Source organism: Cryptomeria japonica, chromosome 6, assembly GCF_030272615.1.
Source record: "Cryptomeria japonica chromosome 6, Sugi_1.0, whole genome shotgun sequence".
Lineage (NCBI taxonomy): Eukaryota > Viridiplantae > Streptophyta > Pinopsida > Cupressales > Cupressaceae > Cryptomeria > Cryptomeria japonica.
In genome coordinates, this window is record NC_081410.1 from 251,904,872 (window position 1) to 251,921,897 (window position 17,026).

A 17,026-nucleotide genomic window follows, 5' to 3' on the forward strand; every position below is an offset into this window, starting at 1 on the left:
AACAATAACATATCATTAATGAAATCTTCATGCAAATGCCAACAATCTCCCCCTTTGGCATTGATGGCACTAGAAAATATCAACACCATTTCTTTTTTGTTGTGATTGTGAATAGGAATCTTGGTTTACATTACCAATTATTCACATGCTCTCTCTGTCTTCATTATGTCACTGGTTTTCCTTCTGATAATCACATAATTCTTCTCCCCTTTTGAAAGCAATACCAAATTGAAAGTAAAATATGTAATATCAAAATTTCACCGTGCATCAACAACATACTACAACTTGATGCTCCCCCTATGGAATACATCCACTTTTACATCAACCCTTGTAAAATTTTGCAAGTGTTTCAGGGACTGATGATGTCAACATCATGTTCAACTGACTTCATGAAGAGGGAGAACCCCTAACTGACTTCTAAGATACTCAAAAGTAGTCTTAGGCAGAGGTTTGGTAAAAATATTTGCAAGTTGCTCCTTGGTAGAAACATGCTCTAAGATAACATCTTTACTCTAATTTTTTTCCCTCAAGAAATGATACTTCAATTCAATGTGCTTGGTTCATGCGTGCAAAACATGATTCTTAGAAATATTTATGGCACTTGTGTTATCACATAAGATCTTTATAGGTTCTAAAATCTTAATCGTAAAAACTTCCAAAATGTGCCTCATCCAAATAGCCTATGTGCAATTCATATAAGTTACAACATACTCAGCTTTAGTAGTAGATTGTGAAGTGCAACTCTTCTTTTTACTAATCCATGAAACAAGCCTTCCCCCAGGAAAAAATGCTCCACCAGTTGTTCTTTTCGGATCATCAACATTTCCTGCCCAATCAACATTTGTGTATGCCTTCAAATAAAAGTTTCCTCCATATGGATACCATAATCCATAGTCAACAGTACCTTTCAGGTATCTAAATATTCTCTTGGTTGCTATAAGGTGTGTCTCCTTAGGATTATTCTAGAATCTAGCAACTATGCCAACTACATGGGCAATGTTCGGTCTGTTGTGAACAACATAGTGTAACTTGCCAATCATTGACCTGTATTCCTTCTCATCAATAGACTTAGATTCATCTTCCTTGGACAATAACTTGTAGCCATTGGTGTCCCAACTGGTTTACAGTCACTCATGCCAAATGTCTTCAAAACCTCTTTCACATATTTAGACTGTTTAATGAAAATACCATTCTTCATTTGTTGTATCTGCAAGCCTATGGAATTTTTTATTCCCCTACTAAAGACTTCATTTTTCATTTCATCTGCAAAACTGTTGCTCATGACATCATTAACTCCAAATATAATATCATCAACAAATACTTCACTGACTAGTATTTCATCTCCTTTAGACTTGAGATATATATTACTATCATCACTAGTTCTCAGAAATCCTATCTTCATTAGATGTGTATGCAGCCTTTCATACCATGCTATGGGTGCTTGCTTTAATCCATATAAAGCCTCATGCAATCTGCATACCATGTCTTTCTCATCAATCAATGCATAACCATTTGGCTGCTCTATTTATACCTCCTCTTCCAATATCCCATTAAAAAATGCAGGCTTAACATCCATCTAATATACCTTGAACTTCCTATGGGTTGGAAATGCAAGTAAAGTTTTGACACCTTCCAATCTTGCTACTAGTGCAAAAGTTTTTCCATAATCTTCTCCTTCCTCTTGAGCATAACCCTTGCACACTAATCTTGCCTTGTTGCGAAGTACAACACCATCTTCATTCAATTTGTTCCTGTATACCCATTTAGTACCTATAACATTCTTATTTACCAGTCGAGGTACTAGGGTCCAAGTGTTGTTCTTCTCAATTTGATCCAATTCCTCCTCCATAGCTTTAACCCAATAATCATCACCAAATGCCTCCTTAGCAGTTCTTGGTTCAATGGTGGAGAACATGCAAGAATTCTCTCTTATTTTTCTTCTGGTTAGTACTCCAACATCATTATCTCCAATAATCTGCTCAGGATTGTGATTTAGTCTCACATATCTAGGAATAACGTGATCATTATCTTCAGGTTTAGCTTCTTCTTTGTCATCATCTTCTTCTGAATTTATCTATTTTGGTTGGACTGTTGCATCAGAATTTGCTTTGTCGGTTTCAGATTTCACAGTTTTGGGTTCCAAAAATAAAATGCAAGGATCTTCATCCTTTTTCTCTGAATAGATTCCTTCTGAGCTTCAGGAAATTCATTCACTCGAACATCAGCACTCTCAATAATTCAATATGTCTAGTTGTTAAAACATTTGTAGGCCTTACTTTTGGTGGAATAGCCAAGAAATATGCCTTCATCACTCAGCCTCAAATTTACTAATGTAATCACCTCTCTTAATAAAACATTTGCTTCCAAATATCTTAAAATAACTAATATCAGGTGATCTTCCATACCAATATTCATAAGGAGTCTTTTCCTTACCTCTCTTTACTAGAACTCGGTTCATTGTGTAGATAGTTGTGCTGACAACTTCTCTCCAAAAGGTTTTCACAACACCTGGTTGTATCAATATTGTCCTAGCAGCTTCAACAACTGACCGGTTGTTTCTTTCTGCGATGCCATTCTGTTGTGGTGTCCTTGATGCAGAAAGTTGTTGTTTGATACCATTCCCTTCATAGTACCTAGTGAATTCCTCAGAAGTAAATTCACCGCCTTGATTTGTCCTCAAACATTTTATCTTCTTACCACTCTCTTTCTTAGCTAAGGCCCTGAATGCCTTCAACTTGACAAAAGATTCAGAATTATCTTTCAAGAATGTAACCCACATCATCCTTGAGCAATCATTAGTGAGAATCATGAAATACCTATCACCTTGAATGCTTTTTGTTCTTATTTGTCCACAAAGATCTGTATGAACCAAATCTAACAAGTTCTCTGCTAAGAAGGATTTTCTTTTTAAAGTTGAAGAAGTCAACTTTCCTAACTGACATTCTTTGCAAAGAGAATTAACCAGTTTGTCTAACTAAGGAAAACCTCTCATTGTCTTGGACTTACTCACTTTAACAATGTTATCAAAGTTTATATGACAAAATCTCCTATACCAAAGCAAGCTATCATCTATTTTTTGCAATAAAATAGTTGCTAACTTTAGAATTGAGATGAAATAGGTTACCTTTAGTTTGTTTCCCAGTTGTAATCAATTCACCTTTGTCATCAAAGATTTTGCACATACCATTTTTAAACTCCAGAGGGTATCCTTTATCATTAAGTTGTGCCACACTCAAAAGATTGTGATTTAGACCTTCAACCCAGTAGACATCATCTGCACTACTCTTCCCATTAAGAGAAATAACTCCTTTACCTTTAAACATGCACGGTGAGTCATTGCCAAATCTAACTACACTGCCATCAAATTCTTTCAAGGAAGGAAATTTTCTCTGATCACAAGTCATATGATGTGAACAACCACTATCAATGATCCAATCATCAGAGTTATCCATCCTAGATACTAATGCCTTCTAGTCTGATGTCTCTTCCTTACTAGCTACAAACACAATATCTTCACTAGCATCATCATCAGATTCTTCATCGGTGATACCATTATCAATAGCAATAAGACAATCTCTCTTTCCTTTACCCTTATACTTCTTGAATTTGTCTCTCTTGTGTTCATTTTCACCATTAGGACAATTAGCTGCTATGTGACCAATCTTGTTGCATGCAAAACATTTTAAAGGTAGTTTACCTCTATATTTACCAGTGCCTCTGGGCAACCGCTTTGCCAACAATTCTTCAAACTCCACTAAACTGTCTTCATCATCAACATCTCTGTTGGATCTAGATTCATAACCATGACTAGGATCTCTACTTTGTCTCACAAATGGGTTAGAAATAGAAGCTCTAAATGCAAATTCAAATTTCTATACACTACCATCATAACCATTTAATTCAAAAGCAATAAGCTTGCCAATGATGGAGTCAAGAATTACCTTAGTTTTGGCAATGGACTTCAGCTCCCGAATAGTTGCAACTCAAATAGCATAGACTGGTAGCAGGGTTCTCAGTACCTTATTGATTACTGTGACATCTTTCACTTTACCTCTTGCACTCTTAATTTTACCGACTATCTCTTTTATCCTTTGACCATACTATTGGATATTCTCACCTTCATACATCCTCATGTCATCAAACTTTCCTCTTAGACTCTCCTCTTTAGCAATCTTAACATGTTCATCACTACTATAAATCTCTTCAAGTTTTTTCCATAATTCATATGCAGTTTCAAGACCATGAACATCTACATATTCAACATCAGACAGAGAACTGATAATAGCTTCCAGTGCTTGATGATTTTCTTGAATGTAGCTTCCAGTAGGTACAACATACTGAGTTTCTACATGATCCCAATATTGACTTCCCAAACTCTTAATATCGATATTCATTCTATCATTCCATATCCTATAGTTATCTTTGTTGAACTTCGGACCTACTTTCTTCATCATGATCTAGCAGATATTTTCCTCAAGCTGTTAGGCTTAGATCTTAGAGGACTTGAGACACTCTGATACCAATTGATGGTATGCTGAAAGAATAAGTATCTGATAGATTACTGAGAGTGGGGGGGGTGAATCAGTAACTAGAAAAATTGATACAAACCTCCCAAACTCAAACTCAAACTCACAAAGTAAACTTATCAATGAAATACCACTATCAATATCAATACTCATAAGAATATCGGTTGACTATTATAACAACTTAACAGTAAACAACATCAAACTTGTAAACATCCAAATGCTTCATTTCTCAACACTTCTGGTTATCATGCCTTATTAGAAATAATTAATCAAACCAATCATAAGATCATAACCACAAAACATTCACCACATGACATAAGTATTTATACATGGAAAACCCAAATCAGTAAAAACCACGGTGAGATGGGACTCATATGAAATTGTTTGAACTCTTCTGAATTTTTCCCTATTAGGAGCCTAGCCTGTTAAAGCTTTTACAAAAGTCTTGTTAAGAACCGATCCTGTTAGGAATTACGTAGTTAAGGGATTAACTACAAATGCCTTGTTAGAAGCAAATACCCTGTAAGGAGTAACCTCAGTAGAAGATTTGAAAATCCAATCTAATGGACCACCTTGTTAGAGGATTTAATAAGTAACCAAGCTTGTTAGAGCTTACCCAGTTAGGGGATTTTAATTCTGCTGTAATTATCAGAAAACAACAGGAATTTCTTGATCTATTTGAATAGCACTACATTTGCTTAATTAGATCCATTTAAGCTGCTATCTACCTTTACTCAAACTACAGACTCATTCTTTGGTTAGGCAACCACACACTCAGCTGATTTTTGCTAACTCTTGCCAACACTAAAACAAAACAACTTCATCAACCTTAAATACAAATCAATTAGGTTGATACAACAAAATCTAATTCTCTCATCATCGAGATTATAAACAAATCGGTACAAGCATGACCATTGGATTTCATAGCAATATCATCACATCAATCAAGAAAACCTCAACCGCTCCTTGATTACTGCTTCATTGAGCTCAGTAGCTCATCATGCGCTTTGCATTAGATGCAATACATTTTGTTCCTTCCTTAGACAAACAAACACACCAAAACATTTTGAACTTGTCTTCATACAATGAATTTTGTGTGTGTGAAAAAGTGGTTTGTAGTTGCAAGCACAACACTTCAATTAAGTCATTATATGCATGGTTAGTAATCAATAATCAATAAGTAATAAACCATAACAAAGTGACTAATTTCCTTCTAAAAGATGCGAGTATAAGATTGCTCTTAGATTGTTATAAGCAATACCAGTGACTAGACTACACCAAGACGAAGGATTTAATCTATATGATATTAACTATATGGATGCAAGATGGATGAATAATTTAAGCAATTAATCAATTCAAGCAATAATGGATGAAAAATGGATGAATAAAATAGATGCAAATAATCTAAAAAGCACAATAATCTTCAATGACTCCAGAGAAAAATTAGCATGATAAAAATCTCCAAGCGTGTTCTCAAAAATCTCCAGGGTAAATTGGAATGAGAGCTGAAGACTGAATTTATAGAGAATTACCAAGAGAAAAGCTCAATTTAGAATTAATTGAAAATAATTGAGAAATCAAGTTCAGTTAACCTTGAGATAGATTCCAATTTTAGCTTAATTGAAATGCATTCAAATTAGAAGTCCAAGTTGCATTGGAAATAATAATATTAATAATTCCATGCATTTGTGATAAAAATAGATAATTCTTTTATTTATTCAAGAAAAGAGTCTTTTCAATTCAACTAAACTTCTTTTTCTGAAAAGCTTTAAGTTTCAATTTTAGAGAATAATTCAATAATTCAATTAATTGCTTTTCTGATTTCAAGTTCTAAATTTAGAAAAAGAAATAATATCTCAAGTTTGATTTCTCTCTCAATTCAATTCTTTTTTCTGTTTAATTTCAATTCAACTCTTGTTTTGTAATTAATTCCTCTTTTATAATAAATTAATTCCTTTTGCATGATTAAATGGCAGTTTTATTAATTAATTAAATATGCAAGGATATTTAATAAATTAAAATGGGATAATTGATCAAAATGATATTCTTGGAAATGATTCAATTAATTAAATAAATATTTTATTAATATTGAGTAATTGATTTGCCATGTGATATTTGATGATTAAATAATTAATAATGTGCTCAAGATTGATTTAATTGCCTTTGGTTAGGACCTTGGTGATGTTGCCGAGATTAGGGGCCCATGGTTTAGAAGATCATTTTTAGGGTATTACATTTGTCCCTCTTTGAATTAATGTGCGAGCAACGCGTTGGTTCAAAGAATGTGTGATGTCTAGGAGATGCCAGTTCTAAACTTGTGAACACAAACTAGATGAAGAGCAAGGTGTTTAGCTTGACTCAAAGTGACAAAGCTGAATGAAGTTTGATTAAAGTTATATCATTCCCAAACTTGATTGAATTGAGGAATGATAGAAAACAAAAGATATCGAACTTCAATTTGATTGATCAAGAAGCAGATCTTACTGAACTAGAACTTGATTGAACTTAGATGCAATGAGTGATGATAAAAATCGATCTTGAACTTGATTGATCAAGATACGATGAAGATAAATTGTCCAGCTTGATCAAGAAATGAATATTGAACACCTGCTTAGATTGAGTGTGATCAAAGATACTCTTTAAACTTTTGATTAAGTTTAAACGAATAATCAGTTTGATGTGAAGCGATGAAACTAATTAACGTTAAGAGATTGATTCAGATGAAAGACAAATGTTAGCTTGATTTGAAGTGATTAAACTGATATGCCCCTAGCGATTGATTCAATTCAGATAATCGAGAGATCTCAACTTTATGTGAAGCGATGAAGCTGAGATGCCCCTTAGCAATGAGAATTGATTTTCTTTAGTTAAAAAAAAATTTGCTCAAATTTTGATGAAGATTTGAAAAATTTTCTCGACATTGAAGATGTGAGGTCATAAGGTCGTGAGTATGCCCCCTTGGGAGCGAAATCAAAAGATAGCAAGGGTACTTGATAGGCAATTGTTGGCGATAATAAGTTATTTGAGCACAAATTGATTCTGAGGAATTTTTGAAAAATTCGGCGTTGATTGATGAGTTAAGCGTAGAGTTGATCGTAAAGTTGATGTGTATAATTGAAATTGATATTCAGCATTGAAATTGAGCGCAATTTGAAGAAAGAATGAGCATTTCATGAAAAGAGCGCTAAGCGGTCCAAATTGTGAAATTGACTAGCAAAATGATCTCAAATTTCGATTTCAATCCCAAAAATGGAATTAGAACGGGCAAATTAGCTAAGGGTACAATTTTCATGTCCATCGAAGCAAGTTGAAAAAATTAGGTTTTTGGCTATATATGGGACAAAAGTATCATTTTCAAATCATTTTAACCCTCCAAGTTTGAAAATTCAAAAAGCCTTCTGCGAAGAAAATGGTGGTCCCTACTCATCAGCATAGATTCGAGCGCTAGAGACGTCATAATCGACCCCGAAACTATGAGCCAGCGGTAAGTGATCGATCTTAAGCCTCTTTATGTTTTCAATTTTGAAATTTTTTTTGCTCATTTTTCAAGTTTTTCACATGTGTGGGGTCGGGTTTCACGTTTTATCATGTGAGATAGGATTCTATCTTGTACGAGTAACTTGTAAATTTTCTTTTGTTGTTTATATTCATTTGAATTGTCATTTGGGATGCACCCTTGTATCGCACGAGAGGTCTGTAAAAAGACCATTTTGTCATGCTATACCCAATAGTTTATCATTTGGGGTTGTTTTGTCATACGAGATCTATTCTTGACTCGTATGAGATTATGTCCCTCTATGTTTTGTCATTCGGGAGACATTGAGAATTTTTGAAGGTCTAAATGTGAAAATTTGATTTTGCATTTGACTTAGTTGGATTTGATTGATGTTTTACTTCTCTTGTAGGCTAATTTGGAATGTTTTCTGATGCTTCGTTGTTGGGTTTTATGTAGGTTCGATTACCTCTTGTTCTCTTTAGATGCATTTATCCTCCCACTATGGTGTTAGTTCAACATTTATCTAAGTTTGAGCAAGCTCATATTGATGTATGTGGTTTGACTCATCTTCTTGGTTTGCCAGATATCTGTGTGAATCATGGAATGCTCACGGTGTTGGTAGAGAGATTCCATTCAGAGCATAATACCTTTCATCTGCTAGTGGGGGAGTTGACTATCACTCTCGAGGATGTATATAGGATCCTCTATATCCATTTTGTTGGGGATAAGGTGGATTATGATTCAGGACACCTTCCAGGATTACAGGCAGTTATGCATGTCTTCAAAGATCCTGACATTTTGACTCGTTCCATTAGTTGGGACATATTGATGAGCAGATACGATGACGAGTTTCCTCTGGCATGTGTTCTAGCACAGTTCATTGGTTGTTTCCTGATGACAAATAGAGGGCAGCAAGGTTTCCAATGTGGTTGGTGCAGGATGTTGATGAGATTGATGGAGTCCCCTCAGAGGCTTGGTTGGGGTTCTTGCTCACTTGCTCACATGTATCGTGAGATGCATGAGATCATGTATAGAGATGGTCAGATCATGGCCACAGGTGTATATATTTTATAGGTTTGGGCTTGGGAGAACCTTCCTGTTTGTCAACTGGTGGTAGATGATAGAAGAGATCTAGGGCAGCCGATTATATATAGGTATGCCGGTTATATTACGCAGCCCCATCTAGGCAAGATAGATTTTTGGTGGCGAGAGTTAGATGATTTGATAGCTATAGTGTGGAGACCTTATAGAGGTTTGGAGCATTGGGATGACTGGTGGCTAGTCCATAGGGACCTTTTTGTCATGCATCCTCTTATTGGGAGATCGCAGACCATTGTGGAGTGGTTCATCATTTCTCGAGTGATGAGGCAGTATGGTCGGCCTCAGGGGATCTCGCAGGAGTATACAATGTATGCACATTATGCGAATGAGGAGAGACAGGGATGGTCTCCTTGATTATATGGATGATGTTGCAGATTTGGGGTTATTGCCCCAGTACAGAGAGTGGTTCCAGCAGTATCCTTTTCCTGTATTTACTAATCTGGGTGAGCAGGAACCACACATTGAGGATGTTGAGGAGGATGCCCCCGCACAAGTACAGGGACAGGGTCTGAGACAAGGACAAAGAGCCAAGGCTCCAAGGTAGATAGATGGTGATCCTGGTGCTAGTAGCAGTAGGGTTCCAGCTGAGGGTGGATAGCAGAGGGGTGAGGGTGGATCCCTTGGGAGAGTAGGAGTGAGACTGGGTGGAGCTGAGGAGGAGCATGCAGCTCTGAGACAGGTTCATTAGCAACAAGAGGAGTAGGGTGGTACTCGAGGTGGAGATGTAGGTGGAGAGTCGATGAGAGAGTAGGGGACAGACATAGGACGGTCGATGAGAAAACATCTTGCAGACTTGCGGTCATAGTTGACAGTGGCTCAGACTCAATTGGCGGAGTGAGACTGGAAGCTTGCAGAGGTGAGGGCTGAGAGAGATCGATAGTTGGCTGAGATGAGAGCAGAGCATGATCGTCAGCTTGCGGTGATGAGAGTGAAGAAAGACACCCTCCAGCATGAGGTTTTGCATCAGAACAGCAGGGCAGCCTACTGTGTCGCAGCATATAGTGTGGCAGTTCCAGTAGCGCAACAGGTGATTCCTTATTCTCAGTATATGGCATGCTCTGAGGGAGCTTAGGCACCTTGACAGGATCCCGGTCATCAGGCTCCTCCTCCTCCACCAGGCGATGAGGGAGAGGCTCAGAGCTAGATATTCTTCTTGTAGCTCGGATATATTTTTTGTAGACACACCCATTTTTTATGTAGCCTATATGATTCTTGCTGCGATGGGAGTTTGTATATGTCATTCGACATCATTTTGTACCTTTAGACTTGACATGATATATATATATATATACGCGATCCAATTTGACTTCATCGTACTTGTGTTGATTCATTTATGAGATGTCTTTTATATGCTTTATTCTATATGTATGCATTTCTTTTCGGTATGAATGTATGTAATGCAAATGATTATGGATGTCTATTTTTTTTTCTTTTCATATGCAAATAAATAAATGTGTAATGAGTAATATGAGTAGTGCAATGTTTTCATTTTTCTATGCAATAAGATGAATGCAGATGAGTAAATAATGAAATGTATGAAGCTATATTAAATGTTATGTATGCAACTAACATCTCAAAACACAAGTCCTCGATTGAAGAAATGATGATAAATAGACCATTTAGCATACGAAATGATGATGCTTTCAGGTCTCATTCAGAACATAAAGAGATTATTATCATACCGAAATCACTTTAAATTCACAAAAATGCAGAATGATATGCAAAATGCATCCTAAACCTAGTCACTGGATTTAAAATACTTAAGATTCATAACTCAGCATAACGAACACAACAAGCAGGTTAGAGTTCCTTTCTTTTTCAATGTGTAATATTAATTATCTTGTCTGTCTGTTCATATCCTTGGACAAATTTCGTAGGGACCCGAATTGCATCATAAAGAAATTCCCTCAAAACAGACAAAGAAATAATATGGACCTCCCTGTAGCATACAAATAAGTCGAGTTGAGGTATGTGAGGCGATTTCACCTTGTTGTGAAAGCTCTTATCACAGACACCCAGCTAATTTATATGTTTCCAGATCATCGGGATCATTCCTACAAGTAGAAAACAAAGAAAATAGTATGCCCCCAATCCTTGCTCCTCTTAGTCACAATAGACTTCCTTGAGTTACTCAAAGGGATAATAATCGAAAACCAATATAAAAGACAACACACAAAGAAAATTTTCATTCATAGCTCAAACTGTTTAGTGATTGTTTTCCATTATGTTATTTTGCTTGTTTACTTAGTGATAAAAACTCTTTGGTAGTTAGGAGATAGGTGACTGACTCAGAGTGGATGACCAGGTTTCACTGACGGAAAGATGACTTGGTTGACACTGCTTAGGATATGTAAATTGCTCTGTCAAGTAACCTAAGACTAGGACATTGATCAATTCAAGTCATGAGGGTTCCAATGAACCAGGATGTCATGAAAGTGACTGAAAATATGTACAAGTGAAAGCAAAAGATGCATGAAAGTGAGAAATGCCAACATTGCATTGATAGATGGAGCGCTTGAGTATAAGAGGCGCATGTTTGCCAGGTTTTCACCTGCTTGGCAGAGATTCACTTTTTTTTTTTACCAAGGTGCCTGTTTACTAGGTTTTCACCAGGGCATTTTCTCTCTTTATATTTTTCTTTTCTTTTCTTTTTTTATTTTTTTTTATTTTATGATTTTTCTGATTTTTTTGATTTTTTTCAGGATTTTTTCCAGCTATACATGTTGATAGCACAGAGAATGCTAAGTGAATAATTTATTCAAGTGGATGGTATTAATCAGTTCATGGAGTTTTTCTCCTTCTAAATTTGAGATTTGATAGGCACCAGAGCCGAATACTGCAATAACAATGTAGGGACCCAGCCAGTTGGGTTCAAACTTCCCTTTGTTATCTCGAAACTATTGATTTTTAGGATTTTCTCTCAGAACTAGGTCACCAAACTGAAATTCACATTGTCTAAATTTCTTATTATATCATCTGGACATTCTCTTCTAATACACTCTGAGATGATCAAAAGCCACTTGTCAACGCTTATCTAGCAATTCTAGTTCTTGCAATCTAGATATTCTATGATCTTCATCAGTAACAAGACCTTGCAAAGAAACTCTTAGAGATGATATTTCTACTTCAATAGGTAGTACTGCTTCAGACCCATACACCAAGAGAAAGGTGTAGCCCCAGTAGGTGTTTTGATACTTGTTCTGTAAGCCCATAGTGCAGGATTGAGCTGCAGATACCAATCCTTCCCAGATTTGTTCACTGTTCTATGCAAAATAGTCAGTAGGTTTTTGTTAGATGCCCCAGCTTGTCCATTACCTTGAGGGTAATATACCGATGACTAGTGTTGCATTATTTTGAATTTCTCGCAAATCTCATCCATATCTTTATTCTTAAATTGTCCTCGATTATCAATCATGATGGAGGAAGGTATCCCATACCTGCAGATGATATAGTTCAGGATGAACAAGGTGACTTGTTTACCGGTTGCTTTAATGAACGAAATTGCTTCCACCCACTTGGTGAAATACTCAGTGGCAGTTATGATGAATTTATGTCTGTTGGATGAAGCAAGATATATCTGACCAATGAGATCAAAGGCCCATTATTGAAAAGGCCAGTGTGTTATAAATGGTATGAGGTCCCTTGCCGGGGCATGTATGAGATTTCCATGAAGTTGACATTTCTCACAAGTCTTAGAAAATTGGATGGCGTCTTTTTCCATGTCTAGCCAGTAGTAGCCAGCTTGTAGTAGTTTTTGAGCTAAAGTAAGGCCATTCGAATGAGATCCACAAATACCTTCATGAACCTCAAATAACGCACATTTAAATTCTTTAGTTTCTAGACATCTAAGCAATGTACTATCCAAACCTCGTCTAAATAAATCATTAGCTATGATAACATACCACGAAGCATTTCGAGTTAGGTTTCTTTTCTCATTTCGGGTAAGATTTCCAGGGATAATTTCGTCACATAGATAGGAATAGATGTGGCTGTATCGGGATGAGTCATGTCCAATAATAGAACAGACTATTTGGGTCTCAGGAGAATCATAAGCGAGGTAATATAACTCTTCCACCAGGAAATCAAAGCGAAAATTAAACTCATGTAACTCAGGTATAGATGCCAAGGTAGCCATAGCATCTGTTGCTCTATTTGCGGACCTAGGAATCTGTTGGAATGATACAAAAGAAAAATACTTCTTAAGATCATCAACCATCCTCTTGTAAGGCATCAGTTTCTCATCTCGAGTCTGATATGTATCATTGATTTGATTAACCACCAGCTAAGAATCTCCATAGATATACAATTATGCAACCTTCCATTCAATAGCCAGTTTTATCCCATTCACCAAAGCTTCATATTCTACAATGTTGTTCATGCAAGGGAATAAAATCTTATAAGACTTTGGGATTGAATACTTCTAAGGAGTAATGAATAATATGCCAGCACCTGAACCATTTTGAGTAAAGGACCCATCAAAGAACATTTTCCAAGGTTGTTGAGTAAGGTGCATTATAGATTCATCTAGAAACTCTATGTGTAGCGGTTGAGTGTCCTCAAATGGAGCTTCAACAAGTTGATCAACAATTACCTATCCTTTTATGGCTTTGCATTCCACATATTTAATGTCAAACTCTGTAAGGATCATGACCCATTTCGCTAATCTTCCTGTAAGAGTTGCCTTATTGAGAAGATACTTGAGTGGATCAATTTTGGTCACTAGCTTGACTGAATGTGCTAGCATGTAGTGTCTCAGTTTTTGTGATGAAAAGACTAACACCAAGCATGCTTTCTCTATTATAGTGTAGTTCATTTCATAAGACACCAATGTCTTATTGATGTAATAAATAGCTCATTCCTTTTTGTTGTCATCCTATTGTGCTAGAAGTGCCCCCAGTGATGAATCAGTTGCTAATATATATAAGATTAGTGGTTTACCCTAAATCGGTGGCATCAATATCGGTGGATTTGATAGGTACTCTTTGATTTGTTGAAGATGTTGTTCACACTACTGATCCCAGTTGTATATTACTCCTTCTCTCAATACCTTTGTGAAAGGGTGAGCTTTGTCTGCTAGCTGAGAAATGAATCATCTGATGGATTGGAGAAGTCCCTGTAGACTTCTCATTTGACTGATCTTCTTTGGAGACGGCATTTCCATTATAGCTTGGACCTTCTTAGGATCAACCTTTATTCCCTTCTTTGAAATGATATAGCCAAGTAGTTTACCAGATGTCACTCCAAATGCACACTTCTTTGGATTTAACCGGAGTTTGAACTTTTCTATTATGTCAAGTATAGGACCTAACTCTTGAATATGCGTTGATCTTTTCATAGTCTTCGCTAAGGTGTCATCAACATAATCTTCCATTTGCTTATGCATCATGTCATGAAAAATAGTTGTAACTGCTCTTTGATAGGTTTCTCCTATGGTCTTTAGCCCAAATGGCATGACGTTCTAGCAAAAGGTTCCCCATGCATAGGTGAAAACTGTCTTTTCTTGATCTCCAGGAGCTATTTTGATTTGATTATATCCGGAGAATCAATCCATTAGTGAGTACATTTCATACCCAACAGTCATTTTGACTATCATATCAATGTTTGGCAATGGAAAGTCATCCTTCAGACAAGCTTTGTTAAGATCTTTGAAGTCAATACAAACTCTGATAGACTTGTCTTCCTTTGACATAGGTACTATGTTTGAAATCCATTCGGCATAATCTATAGCTCTGATGAATCCAGCTTTGAGCAATTTTTCTAGTTCAGCCTTGACTAATAGTGCTACATGTAGGTGCATCTTACGGAGTTTTTGCTTAACTGGTTTTACTCCTCATGTAATTGAAAGATGGTGCCTAATGAGATCAGGATCCAAGCCTGGCATATTAGAGTATGTCCACGCAAAGTTTCTTTTCTTTTCTAAGAATAGGTGAATGAACTCCTTCAATTCTTCTACTGATAGTGATTGAGCTACATGAATGATGTCTGGTGTCTCTTGACTCCCACTGTTCACTGGCTGAGTTGGCTCGATCAATATGAAGGATGTTTCCTAGAAATGACTTGGCAGTATATCAAGTATCTCACCTTCAAGTGCCTCAGAGAGGTTTTCACCTTTAGGTACGTCCTTTATTTTCTCTTTTTTAGATTCTGACATCGCCACAATGTGGTTTTCGCCATCAAATATTTTCTTTTTATTTTTCTTGTTTTTGCGACTAAGATACTTGATATCCACTTCAGTCATGTTTTCACTATGTTCACTGGTGGAAGAGTCTATAGGTTCGACTGCATTGAGATAATAGGCCAACTTATAGTCATTGGCAAAAGTAGGTATATTCATGGGCTTGTTTTGTAAAGTACAATCAATCAATTCAGGATGTACTAAGGATAAATTTTGGATAGGTTTGAGCATTCACGGTATTGTTATCATAGTGGTGGATTGAAAAGTCGAGTTCCAGAAGAATACCTTGCATAAGTGTCTCAAGACTAGGAAGAGTCAGATCATGATTATTAAAGTTCACGTTAATATTTTTCTAATCTAATCTGATAGACATACTTGTAACGTCGTTCACTACGCCAGACTAGATGTCATATCATGGTTTAATAGCGATAAGATCAATAGACAAATTTTCATTGTTTGTATTAGTTGATTCAGGATTTGAGGCTGAGTAGATATTGTCCTAAATAGGACTATCATCAGATTCCTCAGGTGAAGTTTCTGAGTCTTCTTCAAGTGATTTAATAAGTATGTATGGTATCAACACCAACATCTTTAATACTGCAAGTTCCTTCATGTTGTGGTTCATTTGTCACTTGTATCTGACACACCTATTGACATGATCTTGATGTTTATGTGATTTGCTGTCGTGTACTCCATTCAACTTCTTCTGGACTAATAACTAGTTCTTGTTCTGTAGCTTCCAACTATTCTTGTGTAGTGCTATACCTAATTTGTTCTATTTTAGGATAGTGGTACATAGATGAGAAGCTTTCTGGTATTCTTCCTTCTTTCAGTCCTTGTTCATAATTTGCTTGTCTCTTTTGTCTAATTTCCTATATTTATTTCTCTAGTTTTATGCACATCAACTCTTGAGTATCATCTATGACATCGCTAGACTCTTCTAGAGTTTTTGTAGTGGATGTGTTTGAGAGGTGGTCAGGACCCCATTCATACTCATTTGAATCAGTCTCTGAATCGTATAATTGTTGCTTGCCAGTATATGTGACTACAAATTTTAGTGGTGCAAACAAATCTCTGATTCTTACTAGTTCATCTCTTATATCCTCAGGGACCTCAACTTCCTGTATTATTGTAGCCGATACCATCGAAGCTTGAGCACTAACTATTTCTTCTTTCTTGACTATTGATTCCTCTTTCTCTTTTCTACACTCTGCTTTTGTTTGTTGAATGTCTACTTCCTGTAATGTTAAAGGCGATATTCTTTTCTGCCACTTAGACTTAGAAACATGTTTTTGGTCTGATGTCTTTTTCGAATTGTATCCCAGTCTAGCCTTATCATTTGTGGATTTGGTTTGTAGCTAAATTGGTTTAGTAATACCTTCCTTTTGTTTGCCTAGAGGACCAACACCTGAGTACCCCATGCATTGAATCATTTTTTAGCCAGGACCATATTGGTTTGAATAAATCTCACAATGTCGTACCTCCTTATTTTGACTATCTTCCTTAAAGAGTTTTAGCAATTCAAAGATTGAGATTTGAGCATTTGTCCTTTTCAACTATTCAACGACACTATATCCAGAAGATGATGATGAAGTTAACCTTTTAAATTTGTCCAAGGTTGATTCTTTTTGTTTGTTTGGCAATTCTGGTGGATTTGATGTTGCTTGAGCCCAGTCAGAAGAACTAGCTCCTTGGAGGGTGAATTTCTTTTGAGAATGATTGAGAGCT